At 38.9% G+C, this 15,985-nt stretch overlaps 1 protein-coding gene and 1 long non-coding RNA gene across 2 annotated transcripts in view; both read left to right on the forward strand.

Moving 5' to 3' along the window:
* ZCCHC24 (zinc finger CCHC-type containing 24) overlaps positions 1–15,985 on the forward strand; it is a 133,260-nt gene that overhangs the window by 50,928 nt on the left and 66,347 nt on the right. The window lies entirely within an intron of this gene.
* On the forward strand, positions 11,439–14,192 carry LOC127551871 (uncharacterized). Its single transcript, XR_007951192.1, has 2 exons — positions 11,439–13,920; positions 14,035–14,192. It is a non-coding gene; the product is annotated as an uncharacterized LOC127551871 (long non-coding RNA).

Consider the following 15,985-nt stretch of genomic DNA (forward strand, 5'->3'; position numbering starts at 1 on the left):
TGTATAACTATTCTTCCCTCACCCTAAACCCAGGTTTTCTCCTAGTAAAAGATATAAGGCTTCAGATGCAAATATCTTGGAGAAAGGATGGTATCCAGTCACTTAGTCACAATGCCTAAAAATAAATGGCTAATAGCAAAGCTCCCCCTGGCCCTTGACAATAGGGTCCTGTAGGACCAAGAGAGAAAGTATAGGGAATTGGGAGACTGAGCGAGGGAGATGGGGCACAGAAAGGGAGGCATAAAAGTGGCCACAAAGGCAAGCTTTGTCTGTTTTGCCCAGTCCCAGTCTCCAGGACTAGACTGTTAAAGACACATAGGCAACTAAACTACAGATACCACAAACATAAACTGAGAAGATGGATTGTATCTACTCAAGTCCCAGGGAAACACATTTGTGAGTCAGTGAATGCGTGTTGTTTTGGGGGAAATCGGGTTGGTGGTAGGGTTTCATGTTTTGATAGAAGGAAATGGGAGAAAGCAGAGTCTGAAGCTCATACCACGGCAGAGCTGCGAGTAGTCATGTGTAGTGGAAAGATCACCGAACTCAAAGGCAAAAAGCCTGGTCTTCATCCCCAGCTCTTATTTTCACTAACTCTTTGACTCTAAAGTTCCACGCCCTCAGCCTCAGTTTTCTCATTCTGCTTTTTAAGGTTAATATGAAGCAAGTCCAAATACTCTATTATTTTAGAATAGCCAAGCTATTAAAGGACCTTAGCTCCTCATTTTACAAAAGAGACTGAAGTTGGGAAATGAAACATCAGGAAGACTCCAAGAGAGGTAAAACCTTACAATGAAACAAGAAAAGTTTGATATTTCTTTTTTGGTCCCTCTTCTCCCTCTCTCATCCCACTAGACTTTGACTAACTTTTTTCCTAGGCAACATGCTTAGGGTCCAGATCAATTGCTTGCTTATCCAAGACTGATGGCTAGAAAGAGGTCACCCGATCCTTCGAGAGCACAAGGGGCAGATAGTTGTGGGAAGGGTGGGGTAGAAAACCTCTGATGTACTGATGTAGAGGATCTCTAGCTGCTAATAGGAGAGATACAGAGAGATGTTCAGATATTCTACCCTTGCCCTCAAAAACCCCAACTGCCTGCTGTCAGCAGATGAGTCTCCACCCAGAAGGCTTCTAGGGAGAGATAAAAAGATAATGGAAACTGTGGGGTCCATTGAGGGTAGGACCTCAAAATCTGCATTTGTGCATCCAAAAGTGTTCACACACACGTACACATGCATACAAACCCAAACAGGCACACACCATATATACATAGGCACCTGAATGCCATATATATATATATATATAGTGTGTGTGTGTGTGTGTATGTGTATACACATATATACAAGTAGCCCTCCAAGGATCTCAACGAACAGTTCAGCCAATTCCTCCTTCCCTTTAGCACAAAGGAAGTAGTTTAAGGAGGAACTATCCACCTTAACCACCAAGCCCAGGACTATTGATTTAAAACAGATCTTGGAGGTAATTATAACCTGGCTGTTCCTGCAGCTTCGCCTACATGTGTGTGCGTGCTAGCACCTAGCTAGCCACAGAGCCAAAAACAACTTGGGACTGCAGAGAGTCAAAAATTGGATTGGGGGAATAGGATGGTCCTAGAACTCTGCGAAAATGAAAAGTGTGGAAGGGCAGTGTGGAAGGAGGGACATTTAGTATCAGGAAAAATGATAACCCGAGAAAGTGTGGCTCTTTCCCTCTGTCCTCATCAGCCCCTTGCTGCCCTGACCAGTGTGTTCCCATATTGTTGGTTAATCTGAAAGACAAACCCAGCCACCCAGGAAATGACTTCCTGGCTCTTTTAGTTGACAAGACAAGACTTTTCTAGGCCAATATGACATTTGTAGATCAAGCTATTCAGCCAAAGCTGTCCACAAGGAGAAGCCCAGCTTCCAGAATAGCCTTTTCAATTATTAGGGCCAGTTACTGGATTTAGAGATCATAACATAGTATCAGGACCTTCTGGTCCAGCAAATTATTAAGACCACCCATTCTTCTCTATTCTTGATTTAGTAAAGGTCTAGACTTGGGATTGATGATTGTCCACAAAATACTGCAGTGTGTTCTCCAGCCTGGTCTCTCCCAGAACCAGTTATAACACCCCATTCCATTCACATCTGACTAATCTCCAGGGACAAAGCAAGACTTTATTCTCTTAGAGAGAAGCATTCAGTTAACTAGGGAAAATGATGCTCCATGGTGATATTTCACCATCTTTGTTGGTCTCTGGATTTGCACCACTTGTCAATATCCTTCACAAAATGTGGTACCCAGTTCTGAACTCAATGTTCCAAATGTGGTTTGACTATGGACAAATAGAGGATTATGATTTCCCTTATTCTGGGCATTGTGCCTTTCTTACAGGTAGTCTAAGATCACCTCAACTATTTTGGCTACCACATCACACTGTTCACTCTTAATAAGCTTTCAAAAACTAAAATACGCAGGTGCTTTTTATAGTATTTGTACTTTGCAGTTAATTTTTTCACCCTAAGGGGTAGGATTTTACATTTATGCCTATTAAAATAATTAGATTTTGCCCATTATCTCATATGGACCAGATCTTTTAAGACATTTTATTCAATATATTAGCTTTCCCTCTCAAGTTCACTATTGGAAAATTTTAGAAATATATCATCTATGTCTTTATCAGAACATTAGTAAAAATATTGGAAGAAATTCAGTGTTAAGGATAAGAGGCCTTTACATGCAATCAACAGCAAAGTGATTCAAGCCAGATCCAATGGTCTTGTGATGGAGAGAGCCATCTGCAATTGGAGAGAGGACTGTGGGGACTGAGTGTGGAATACAACATAGTAGTTTCACTTTTTTGGTTGTTGTTATTGTTTGCTTGCATTTTGTTTTCTTTCTCATTTTTTTCCCCCTTTTTGACCTGATTTTTCTTGTGCAGCATGATACATGTGGAAATATATTTGGAAGAATTGCACATGTTTAATTGCTATTTAGGGGAGGGAGTGGAGGAAAGGAGGGAGAAAAAATTGGAACACAAGATTTTGAAAGGGTAAAAGCTGAAGACTATGCATGTGTTTTGAAAATAAAAAAGCTTTTTTTTTTTTTAAAGGATAGAGTTTTTTGGAATTCTACTAGAATTGTCTTCCCAAATCAATCATTGATCTTTGGCTTCCGTCCTTTATTTATTTATTTTTGCTGAGGCAATTGGGGTTAAGTGACTTGCCCAGGGTCACACAGCTGGGAACTGTTAAGTGTCTGAGATCAAATTTGACCTTAGGGCTGGTACTCGATCCACTTCGACATCTAGCTGCTTCTGGCTTCCGTTCTTTAACCGGTTTTGAACATTAACTGTACTGTTGTCTAGCATAACATCAACTAATTAATGTATGCCATATAACATGAAAATCTTCTTAAATATCTTGCTGAAATTCAGGTGTATGAAAGCTATAATATGCTCCTTGATCTGCTAGTATTTCAGGGGATAAAGATAGGAAATGGACCTATGATTTCATTAGTGTGGGGATGATAAGGAAACTCTTTCTACCTTTTCAGATCATACCTTTTTGGTTAGTTTGCCTCAGTTACTGAGAGGATGAGATTGAAGATCATTCTGATTCCAAGACCAGCCCTCTATTTACTATGCCTGCTCGCTCTACTTTCTGGCCATCCACAGATGAAATCCACTTTCTCCAAAGTCTAGAGTTCACTTCAAATTGTCTGATATTTCCTTCTTTAAGTGCATAGTCACTTCTCATTGTTTCCACTTCCTTTTTTTTTTTTTTTTTGCTTTTTCTTCTTTCTTCTCTTTGTATCATCTTTCTTAGCATCATCATCACAACTACTATATGAACTGATTTTTTTTTAGCACATTTAATTCAAGCATTTAATGACCACCTACAATGCATAAGACATATGTTAGGCAGCATGAAATATACCAAGATAAGTAAAACATATTCCCTGCCCTTCATGAGTTTATAGGTCCTATGACTAAAGTCTATAAATTAATTGTTGATCAAAAATCTCCTGGGTGACATGAAAATGCAGAGAGGAAAATAGACATAAAGTGTTCTCATTTATAAAGTGAGTGCGTTACACCAGATGATCTGTAAGATTTGTGCCAGCACTAATTCTATGATCCCATGACTCAGAATTGATGCCAGTACTAATAGCCAGTGCCTCCTTCTATGAGATATCTGACTATAGTGAGCAAGCTAGCCTTGTTCTCCTCACACTCCTCCTCTGCTAATTCTTGATAGGGAACTGGATTTGGAGAGGTAGGGACTGTGGATAGGGAGTGAGGCAGGGGAAAGTTGGGGGGATGGATTTATAGTTTGTTGACAGGAATTTCAAGAAGGAATGCTCTTCATCTTATAAATTAAGATGATTATTAGGAAGGTTAACAGCGAAGATCTGTGGATCACTGTCTCCATTCAGTGTCTAAGATTTCTTGATCATTTATCATCTATTTAGTTTAAGTTGTTGTTTCCACCTCCTGGACACCACATCTCATTTTGATCCTTACAACTATCTTGTGAGATAATACAGGCACACCTCAGAACTATGGAAGGTTCAATTTCAAACTACTGCAATAAAGTGAATTTCTCAATAAAGCAAGACACAATTTTTTGGTTTCTTGGTGCATATAAAAGTTATATTTACACTATATCATTGTCTATTAAGTATGTAATAATATGTCTAAAAACAATATACAAATGTTAATTTTAAAATATTTTGATGCTTTAATAAATTCTAATCATCTAAGCTAATAACAAGTCATAATCTTTTTGTTGGTGGAGGATCTTGCCTCAGTGTTAATGACTATTGACTGATCTGGGTGGTAGTTGAGCAAGGAATTCTTCTCTATGTCTCCCTATGTCTCTTCTCTATGTACTCTTTACTCCCTTCTTCCTTTTTCAGCTTCCTTTTGTGTAGTCTTCCTCCAGTTGATGTAAGCTCCTTAAGAGCAGGGACTTTCTTTTTATTATTTGTATTCCCAGCACTTGGCACTGCGTGGCACCTAGTAAGAACTCAATAAAGGTTTATTGACTATTGACCTGTCTTTTGTCTGTGACAGTTGGATAGTTTTCCTTTCCGCAATGAAATGGGAATGAAGAAGCTTGAACTCTAGCCTTAATTCTGCCACTGACTAATTCTGTGGCTATTAACCAATCTCTGGATGATCCCCATGATGCTGTCCAGATCTAAGAGTTTACATATATATGATTAAGGATGGCCCTGGGGTCCATTACCTAATTTATGACCGTTTATGTTTACAAAGCAAGGTTCTCTTTTAGTCAAGGGAGTCACAGGAGACAAACTGTATAAGAATTAGGTAACTCGGAGAGGACTATCTCCAGTTCCATCTCTGCTTATGCCAAAGCACATCCTTTTCATCACTCTCTTGGCCACTGAGGAAATAAGATCTTCTGGGTCTAAGTCTCAGATCATTCTTCTTGGTCCTGGACCAAGACTGTTTCTCTGAAAACTACCTAAACCCTAACTCGGTAATTAACCTCAATTCTGTTTATAAATTTTCTATTCTGAAGTCTTTTGTGGGGAAAATTCACCTGTATTTTCATGGACTGCTCCATAAAGTTATATGACTTCTCTCTCCCTGCAGTTTTTCCACAAGCTACAAAAACTGAGCCCTCACTTTTTGTGTTGACAATCTGGAGTTTCTAGCCTCCTTTCTTGGAGCTCTATTATCTCTTCTCAGGAAGTGATCTTATTTAGGCATCCATTTCCTGGACCAAACATTAGCATCACATATAAGTACATGCACAACTCAGTTCATATTAAGATCTGACACAGATTTGATAGTACTCCACTTCCCAACACACACACACACACACACACACACACACACTTTTCAACAATTCCTCATTGCCTTTTAATAAAAAACAAAATCTACAACCTGGCATTAAAAGTCCTCCACAATCATTTTTTGATACTTTTTTCCTTGGTATGAATTTAATTATCAACAAATAGGAACAGTTTGGCATAAAAATAATTAAAAGAAGATAGCTTATAAAATCATGAACTACTAAAATCATAAAATTGTACATAAACAATCTTTTAAAAGTCTATATTAAATCTGGCATGATAGTAACAAGATTTTATTCTTTTTGTATTCTTTTCTGAACATTTTTCTTCTATGTTTAATATTTATTGATGTTGCCATTTTACATTTTTTGTTATATCTATCACTACCCACTAGCTCACTCCTCCCCTTAAAAATAAGCCCCTTCTTGTAACAAATAAGTAGTCAAGCAAAAAAAAAAAATTCAATACATCGGTATGTCTGAAAAGTCTGTGTTCTTTCCATTAAATCAAGGGATTCTTCAGGAACAAAGAGACTGTGATGGTCAGAGCTAGAGACCTCCCCAAACCCTCCTTGAAACTTGTATACCTTGAAGCTTGCCTTTAAGGTTAGCTGTATTTTTGTATATATATGTCAGTTGTACCCAACTAGAAGGCAAAGATTATATTCTTTTTCTTCATTGTCTTCTTCTCCTTCTCCTTCTCCTTCTCCTTCTCCTTCTCCTTCTCCTTCTTCTTCTTTCTTCTTCTTCTTCTTCTTCTCCTTCTTCTTCTTCTTCTTCTTCTTCTCTTCTTCTTCTTCTTCTTCTTCTTCTTCTCTTCTTCTTCTTCTTCTTCTTCTTCTTCTCTTCTTCTTCTTCTTCTCTTCTTCTTCTTCTTCTTCTTCTTCTTCTTCTTCGTCCTCATCCTCCTCCTGCTCCTTGTCCTCCTTCTTTTCTTCTTGTTGTTTTCTTTCTTTTTCTTTCTTTCCCTTCCTTCCTTCTTAAGTTCCTTCCTTCCCTTGGTGCCAGAGCACAGCAAATTTATAAAGGGCTCAAAAAGCAAGAGCTGCATAATAGACCATGCTTAAGATAGACAAATTAATTAACTGATTAAGTGAGGGTTGACACATTGAATCTTTTTCTTTGCTACTATTACCTAAGGCACTTCTTGCCTTTACCTCTTTATGTCCTTTCTTCTTCTCTGAGTCTATCCAGAAAGCTCATTAAGCCAACATAAGTGCTGGGAGCAGACAGAGATTACTTTAGGAAATAATTTTGCTGGTAATAGAGAAATCCTTTCCTTCTGTATCCTGCTGAAATATGGGAAGAAGGATGCTAGGGTTTCAGTCCTGGTTCTGTTATTCTGTCAGCACTCTGAGACCAACCACTTTCCAATCCAATCCCTCTCAAGCCCAATTCTCTCTGCTTTAGTCAGGCCTGCCACTGCCCCTCCTCACATCATCATCCATCTGGGGAAATATTCCTCATATTTGTTCCTGGCCTAGGTTCTTTCTCTCCTATTTTCCCATATAACCAATCTCTTCCTGGTAAGCAAATTCCAATGAATTCTCCCCATACTCTCTTTAATTATCCCCTGCCTTCTGCCTGGGCACATGGTATTTTGATCTTGTCTTTTCACCACCTTCACATCTCTATAGATCGTCTTCATGAGTCCTTCTGGCCAAAGCAAAGGACTTTCCTAATCATAAGTTCCAACTCAAAATGAGACTTGCATCTTTACATATCAGTATTCAAGAGTTTTCAGGTAGTTGGTCTTGCTTTAGAGGCTTTAAGAACCCAGTGGTACCAACAAACAATACATCATAAATTCACCATTTCATAGGTAATCCTCTTTTCTGTTCTTTCTATCTAAAAATGTTCATGCTTCTATCTTACTGTCAAGTTCATATTGTTACTTCCATGCTGTTGAGTGAGTTCTTTAGTTCTACCCTGAAAAATCCTCAATAATTAGCTCTGAGTAATTAACCACCTCTGAGCAATTAGCATATATAAGCACAATCATGCAACATCAATGGACCAAAAACATACTGTCAGCAGCAACTGATATCACTGATCACACAACCAGCAGCTAAATTTAGTTGGTACTTGAGGACAGGCAAGTGTACAGGGGCTAAGCTGTCTGGGGATTAAGCTCCTGATTCTCTCTCCTCCCTATTCCTCCCAGACTCAACCCAGACAGTAACCCTCTAACTGTGAGGTAATGGAGACAGGGATGGAGTGAACCAGTGTTCAAAACACTTTCCTCTCCTCTTTCCCCTTTCTTTTTCTCCTACTCCAATGCTTGCTTAATTTTTCTTCCTCCCTCCCTTTCTTTCTTTCTTTCTTTCTTTCTTTCTTTCTTTCTTTCTTTCTTTCTTTCTTTCTTTCTTTCTTTCTTTCTTTCTTTCTTTCTTCTTTCTTTCTTCTCTCTCTCTCTCTCTCTCTCCTTTCTGCCTCCCTTTCTCCCTCCCTCCCTCTCTCTTCTTCTCTCCCACTCTGAGCAGCTGGGCATCTCTCTTCTCAGGAGACATAGATGGGCACTTGTCTTTGGAGTCCCCCCTCCCCCATCAGTTACTCTATTTGCTCCTCTCCTCCTCCTCCCCAAATCTTATCCTAGACACATGGTGCCCAGGACAGGAAATTTCTGAGCTTCCCATCCCAGCTGCCCTCCTTGTCTAACACACCCTGTGTAGTGCCCCAGCAGGAAGAGCAAGCTGTCCCAAGGCCTGACAGAGGCCTCATTGAGTAGGGTCCCTCTTCTCCCCAGTCTAGGAAACAATGGGAGCCACTGATAGTGCTGGTCCTGGTCCTATGCTTTCCCCACCCCCACTCTTCAAAATAGGAAAATCGATTCTAAACAAGGGAGTCCCCTTTTCTACACCTCCTTCTCCTCACTCACCTGCCCCTTCAGGAGAAGGAGGTGCCTCTTGGATACAAATCTCAAATCCTAGCTCTTCTGGAAGCTATTCTGATTGTATCCGCCTCCAGCTTTCTTCTTCCTGGGAACCATCATGGCACTCACCCTAGCACCCAGAGTTTCTTTGTACCACTAATACATTCTGTTTCTGCTACTAGCTTAAGAGGACAGATCTTTGAACAGGATCTTTTTATGCTCAGCCTCTTCTTCAGAGACTCTATAAGTCTTCCCAAGTCTAGACATCATATGATTTTTGGGAGATGTGGTAAGATCACTGTCCTAGATTCAGGTGCCTTACTGATCAGCCCCTTGTTAGGGGGTGAAGATTCTAAACAGCCTACGTAAGGAGCACAGAGATTACTAGATGAAGAGAGGGACTAGGAGAAAGTCCTTTCTAGACTAAAACAATATATTGGTAGAAAGATATTTTATTATTATATTATTTATTATGTGCTATACACTGTCCAAGCAAATAAGATAGTCCCTACCCTCCAGGAGGTTACATTCTAAGCGGGGGGAGAGAAACAATATATAAAAGGGAGATGGTAATGGGGAGAGGGAGAGGAAGAGGGTACTTGAGGGTCAGATGAGGAAAGGGCAAGGCTGCTAATGAGGAGGAAAAGTTTAGAGAGTAAGTTCAAAATAAGATCATATTTGTAAAGTGCTTAGCACAAGCCCTGACATATAGTAGGTGTCTAAAAAAATGCCCATTCACAGCTTGGAGATGTGGAAAGACTCCTGGATCTGATGTTGTCTCTGCTCCTGGTATAATTTTGGAGAAGATTCTACTCCTTTGTTCACCTCAGTTTTCTCATCTGTAAATTGGGTACGGAGAGGCAGATAAAAGTGTTTCTAAGGTCCTCTCCAGCTCTAAGTCTTATGAGTTCTTTGACAACACACACACACACACACAAAGTACAAAAAGAAGTACAGATGATACACATAAAATGCATTGTAAGCCTCCAAATACTATACCACAGTTAGCTAAACCTAAGAGATACAGTGCATCATAAAAGACATCTGGCCTCTGAGTTAAGAATTGTGTTCAATTCTAGATTGTGACACAAAGTATCTCAGTGACTCTGGGGCAAGTACTCCAAGCAGCTCTTCTAAGACTATTTGCTACTCATGATAGTTACCATTTATATCATATTGTACTTATATAATCTCATTTGAGAAAGATGCACTTTTTGTCCCAATTTTACAGATGAGGAAACTGAGACCATTCAAGGTTAAATTACTTGCTAGATTGACCTGAGTTGGGTCTGAGTTGGGATTTGAACCATGTCTTCTTCCCGATTCCAAATCCATCATCCTATCTATTGGGCTACCTAACTATGAGCTTTATTAATAGAACGAGCTCCTTACGAGGAATTCCCTACAGGATGAAACCACAGCTACAATGTGGGGAAAGTCCAGTATTAGTGTGATATTGTGAGGTGCAGATGAAAACTGGAGGCGGGGGCTTCCTGGAGGTGGTGGGTCTTGAATTGGGATGTGAGGAGCCTTCTGTGTTGGCCTTCTGGGATCTGGAAGTTCTTTCGTGCCTCTCCTCCTCCTCCTTTCTTGACTCTTCTGACTCAGCCCCATCCCCTGCTGACATTCCTTGGGTATCAACAAGTCCTCTCTTTTCCAGTCCCTAGGCACAGGACAGCTCAGACAAGGGAGACTCTTGTTTTCCACAGTCTCCTTGACCTCTTCAGCCTGGGTCTTTGCAATCTTGGGGGTAGGGACAATGAGGCAAGCCAGTCAAGGAATAGGACCAAGGTCATGGACTCTAAATCCTTGTCGTCATGGTGGGGGTGAGGGATGGCAGTGTTGGCAGGATTGGTGGGGGGGAGAGAAGTGGGTGCTGTAGCCAACACCTATTTAATCAATCAAAAAGCACTTAGTATATTTTGTATGTGAGGCACTTGGGGTACAAATACTAAGGAGGAGACAATCCCTGCTCTCAAGATGCTCACATTCTATCAGAGATTTCCAAGTCCTGGTAGGTGATAAAAAGTTCCCTGTCTAGATATATTGGGGCATAGTGGAAAGAAATCAAGAATTAGGTCTAAATCCTAACTTTGTTGTTTATGTATTATTGATAAAATAGTAATAAAAAGATCAGTTTTATCATTTCAGGGGGTGCTTAGAGGATCAGATGGGTCATAACTGAGAAAGTGCTCCCCAAACCCCAAAGTCCCATAAAAATGGAAAGTTTGTGACAGCTTTCCAGTGTAAACAGAGAAGACCTTAAACATCAATGGTCTCAGTTTTCCTCAAATGTAAAATGGAGATGTTATGAAGAAAATGCTTCACAAACTGTATGGTACCCTACACATTAGATAATGGTAATTATTACTCGATGTTGATACTTAGCTTTCTGCAGAAAGACACTGTCCAGCCAGCTACCTACTCTAGCTAGTTCAGGGGGGTCTGAGGATCTGGGAGTGGGAAAAAGTAGCACCCCCACTGACCAATAAAGGGGCCTGCCTCAAGTCCAGTTAAATGTGTTCAAACATCTACTGGGGTTTAATCAATGAATCAATCAATCAATAACCATTTATTAAGGAATTACCATGTGTGAGGCACTGTGCTAAGCACCAAGGATGATAAGAAAAGGGAAGCAGTCCTACTTCTCAAGTTTACATTTTATTGAAAGAGTCTTCATGGTATAGAAATCCTTGTTTTACTCCATAAATTAAAAAAGAAAACATCACATATAAAAAGCATATATATATATATATATATATATATATATATATATATTAGTAGATGCTTAATAAAGATGCTTAATAAATAAAAGATATTAATTAATGGATTGATATGTATGCAAAATAAATACAAGATGATTAAACCTGGCAGCTAAGGGAACCAGAAAATAAATAATGAAGGGGGTGGGGAGCTTCATTAAGGTAACAGAAGTGAGGAGGTTGTACAACTGTGACGGCCGTGGGAGACAGCCAGTGGTGGAGGAGATGTGGAATCCCATGTGAGAAACACTATGTAGGTTAATATGGCTTGAATGAAATGGGTGAATAGGGAATAAGTAACATATAAGAAAATCAGAAAAGTAGGAAATAGCCACATACATTGTAAAGACTTTAAAAATCAGCAATATTTATATTTGATACTAGGGGTAATAAGGAGCCACTGGTATTTATTCAGGGTGGGGAGGAGGTGACATAGTTAGATCTGCACTTTAGGAAAATCACTTTGACAACTGTGCAGAGGATGGTTTGGAGGGGAGAGAAGTTTGAGGTAGGGAACATAAAAAGGAGCTTAGTTCTACGTCAAGATGAGAGAGAATGAGGGAACTAGGTTATGGACTGGAAACTAAGAGTGGAGAGGAAATGTTATATAGATAGAAGTAATAAGATTTGTCGATTGATTGTTCACATGGGGTGAGACATTGAGGTTGAGAATATGACTAGACAGATAGTGGTGCCCTCTGACCCGATCGAGAACTATGGAAGAAGGGTGGGTTTGGGAGAAAAGATAATGAATTCTTTTTTTACACATGCTGACTTTGAGGGGCCTCTGGGATATCCAGTTTGAAAAGAGCTTGGTGAAGTAAGACTGAGAAATCAAGACAGGATACATAAATCTGAGAGCCATTCACATGGAAATCATAATTGAATCCATGGAAGCTTATAAAGTCATTAAGAGAAAGAGTTAATGTAAAGAGAAAAGGGAAGAACAGAAACTTGGGATTATTCTTGTTGAGTCATTTTTCAGGCATTTCCAACTCTCTGTGACCCCATTTGGGGTTTTCTTTAGTAGTTTGCCATTTCTTTGGCCACTTCATTTTACAGAATTTGGCAGACAGGGTTGAATGACTTATCCAGGGTCACACAGTAAGTGTCTGAGGCCAGGTTTGAGGTCAAGCTTTCTGACTCCAGACCTAGTATTCAATCCACAATTAATATTCATGAAATAGATGATGAATCAGCAAATAAGACTGAGAAGGGAGAGATAGGAGAACCAGGAGTCAGCAATGTTCCAAAAATTCAGAGGGGAGAGAGTGTCAAGTAAAATATGGTCAGTGATGTTGCCTGTGCCAGCAAAGTGAAGAAGGTGAGAAGTGGAAAGAGACCATGTGATTTGAAAGTTAAGATGAAGAGCAACTTTGGAGAGAGCACTTTTATCCAGCTGATTAAGTCAGAAGTCAGATCATAGGAGGTTAAGAAGAGAGTGAGAGAAGGATAAATTGAGGCACCAGCTGGGGATAGATTTTTTTAAAAAATAATTTGGCTGAGAAGAGGAGAAATGTAAGAGTAGTTAGTGAGGAAAGTAGGCTCCACTAAGAATTTTTTGAAGAGAGGAAGTGGTTGTGCTTGTTGGCCACAGAGAAGGAACCAGTAGATAAGGAGAAATTAAAGATTATAAAGAAGGAATGATAATGGAGGCAATCAGATAACCAAGACTGGAGGGGAGTGGATGGGATGAAAACCAAAGTAAAGGAGGATAATGGTAAGATGATGTCAGGGGATTGTGGAATGAGGAGGAGTTGTCACATGGACAGGAAGGATTCAGTCCTTATCTTCTAGGGGATTTTAAAAGGTTTGTAGATTTGTAGATCTAATGTTAGACCGGATTTCGGGCACTATCCTTTTATTTTACAGATAATGAAACTGAGGCCTGGGGAGGGTCAGTAATTTGTGCCCACATAAGTGTTAAGTGTCAGATAGGAACTTGACCCCTGTTCCTCTCATCCCAAAGCAAATACTCTTTCTATTGCTTCTTATAAAATTGATGAAATCTTTTAACTTCTCCAAACTCATTTCCTTATCCCTAAAATGGGGAATATCTGCACTATCTTACCTCTCAGGGCTGTCAGGAGGAAAGCACTTCATAATCTGCAAAACTCTATTTTATAAGAAAAGATAACTAATAATTCGGAGTAATGGCTGATAAGTTCCAGTGGGAGCAAAGGGTTCTTAGAATTGCAGGAGGTAATCAGGAAAGATTTCATGGAAGATGAGTCAGAAGTGAAGCTAAAGGTTAAAGGAGAGGGATTGAAGGTGCAGAAAGGAAGAGAGAAGATTTCTTCAGATGTTGTGCTGGGGATAGTCAGGAAATACTTCATGGAAGATGAGTCAGAAGCGAAGCTAAAGATTCAAGGAGAGAGATTGAAGGTTCAGAAAGGAAGAGAGAAGATTTCTTCAGATGCTGTGCTGGGGATAGTCAGGAAAGACTTCATGGAAGATGAGTCAGAAGCGAAGCTAAAGGTTCAAGGAGAGAGATTGAAGGTACAGAAAGGAAGAGAGAAGATTTCTCCAGATGCTGTGCTGGGGATAGTCAGGAAATACTTCATGGAAGATGAGTCAGAAGCGAAGCTAAAGGTTGAAGGAGAGGGATTGAAGGTACAGAAAGGAAGAGAGAAGATTTCTCCAGATGCTGTGCTGGGGATAGTCAGGAAAGACTTCATGGAAGATGAGTCAGAAGTGAAGCTAAAGGCTGAAGAAGATAATAGTTATAAACATTTAGCATAGTGCCTGACACATAGTAAGCATTATAGAAATGTTAGCTATCGTTATAGTTGATAATGATGATTGATTTATAGAGACAACTCAAATGTCAAATTATAGCAGCCATCTCTGGAAAGGAGAAGAATTTGACCATTGCTTAGGATCACTTAAGGATGGCAAGTGCTGGGCTTGTGACTGGCAGGAGATGATATAGCTGTTGCACATTTACTCCATGTTCATTCCCAATTACCTGTCTATGCTCCCATCATTTCCATTCCATTCCCAAGAATGGTCTGCTTCTTCCTGTTTATTCATCTGTCAAGTCCCATCTTCTTCAGGAAACCTTCTCTTATTACCACAGTTTGAAGTTTTCCCACCATCCTGCAACGTCTGGTAACTCATATTGTTTATATCATGTAATTCTGTCTCTAATTACATATAGTTTTACGTGATTACTTGGAACTAGTTAACATTTTATAGTCTTGCTTCTCCATATCAAGCATAAGTCATGAGAGGGTAGGGACTATATATATATTACATTTATTTTGTATGCCCCATAGCATTTAGTGTAAGGTTGGGTATAGAGTAGATACTCAACTCAGTAAGTATTTAAACAAATGCATGAAATATTGATGCTTCTGTTCACAGCCGATTTTATTAATCTGATGAAATCTACTGCGAATTGGCAACAATTCTAAACTATAGAATGATTTTTAAAAGAATTGTACTATTACTATTTCAAGTGCATGCAGTTATTCCTATGTTCACCAAGAATTATTGAGTATCGAAGGGCCTGCTTTAATGAACAGATAATCATGATTTACTGAAATTGTTCCCTCCCTCTTAAATTTTTTTCTAGCACACTGAACCATTCTTTTCCTCCTGCTAGATACTACTTTGTAACAAAAATACAAAGGTACATGGCACTAATAGGACATTGATTTACATGTGATTTTTTAAAAATTTAGGCTCTTTGGCACCTAGCACAATTCCTTCTATACATTAAGAATTCAATAAATGTTTATTAAATAGTTAATTGAACTTAGTTAATTGAAAGAACTAGATTCAAAGGGCTTCCTCTATAGTTTTTCCTATTCTTTCTTTTTAGTTCATCTTAAAAATAAGCCTTATTTTTAAAAACTTCATCATAATTTCTCCTCTTTTCCAGAGAATCATCTCATTTAACAATTATTATTTTTAAAAGTCATAAAAAAGAGAAAAATCAGAGTAATTGCTCAATATATTGAAAAAAGCATGAAAATATATTCAAGATACAGCACTTGTAGACCTCTAACCCTCTGCCAAGGAAAAGGATAGGAGTATTTTCCCCTAACTTTTCTTTGAGGCCATGCTTATTTTTTATACTTTCATAATATTCACTTTTAATTTTTTAATGTGGTTGTTCTTTCCATTTACATTGTTGTAATTATTGTATTCTTGCTTTTACTTAATTCATTCTACAGCAGGTCGTGTAGATATTTCCATGATTCTCTCTGTTAATCTCATACATCATCATTTCTTAAAGCACAGTAATATTCTATTACATTCATGTACCATAATTTATTCATTCCCCTATTGATGGGCATCTAATTTATTTTCAAATTTTTGTTATTACACACAAAAAAGTACTGCTACAAATATTTAGGTGTATATGGGGATTCCTATATAGTTCTTGTAAAATTTTTAATAATAGCCTTTTATTTTCAAAATATATGCAAAGATAGCTTTCAACACTCATCCCTGCAAAACCTTGTGGTCCAAATTTTTCTCCCTCCATTCCTCCTACTCTCCTCCCCCAGACAACAAGTAATCCAATATAGGTTAA

The sequence above is a fragment of the Antechinus flavipes genome, chromosome 2 (genome assembly GCF_016432865.1).
Source record: "Antechinus flavipes isolate AdamAnt ecotype Samford, QLD, Australia chromosome 2, AdamAnt_v2, whole genome shotgun sequence".
NCBI lineage: Eukaryota > Metazoa > Chordata > Mammalia > Dasyuromorphia > Dasyuridae > Antechinus > Antechinus flavipes.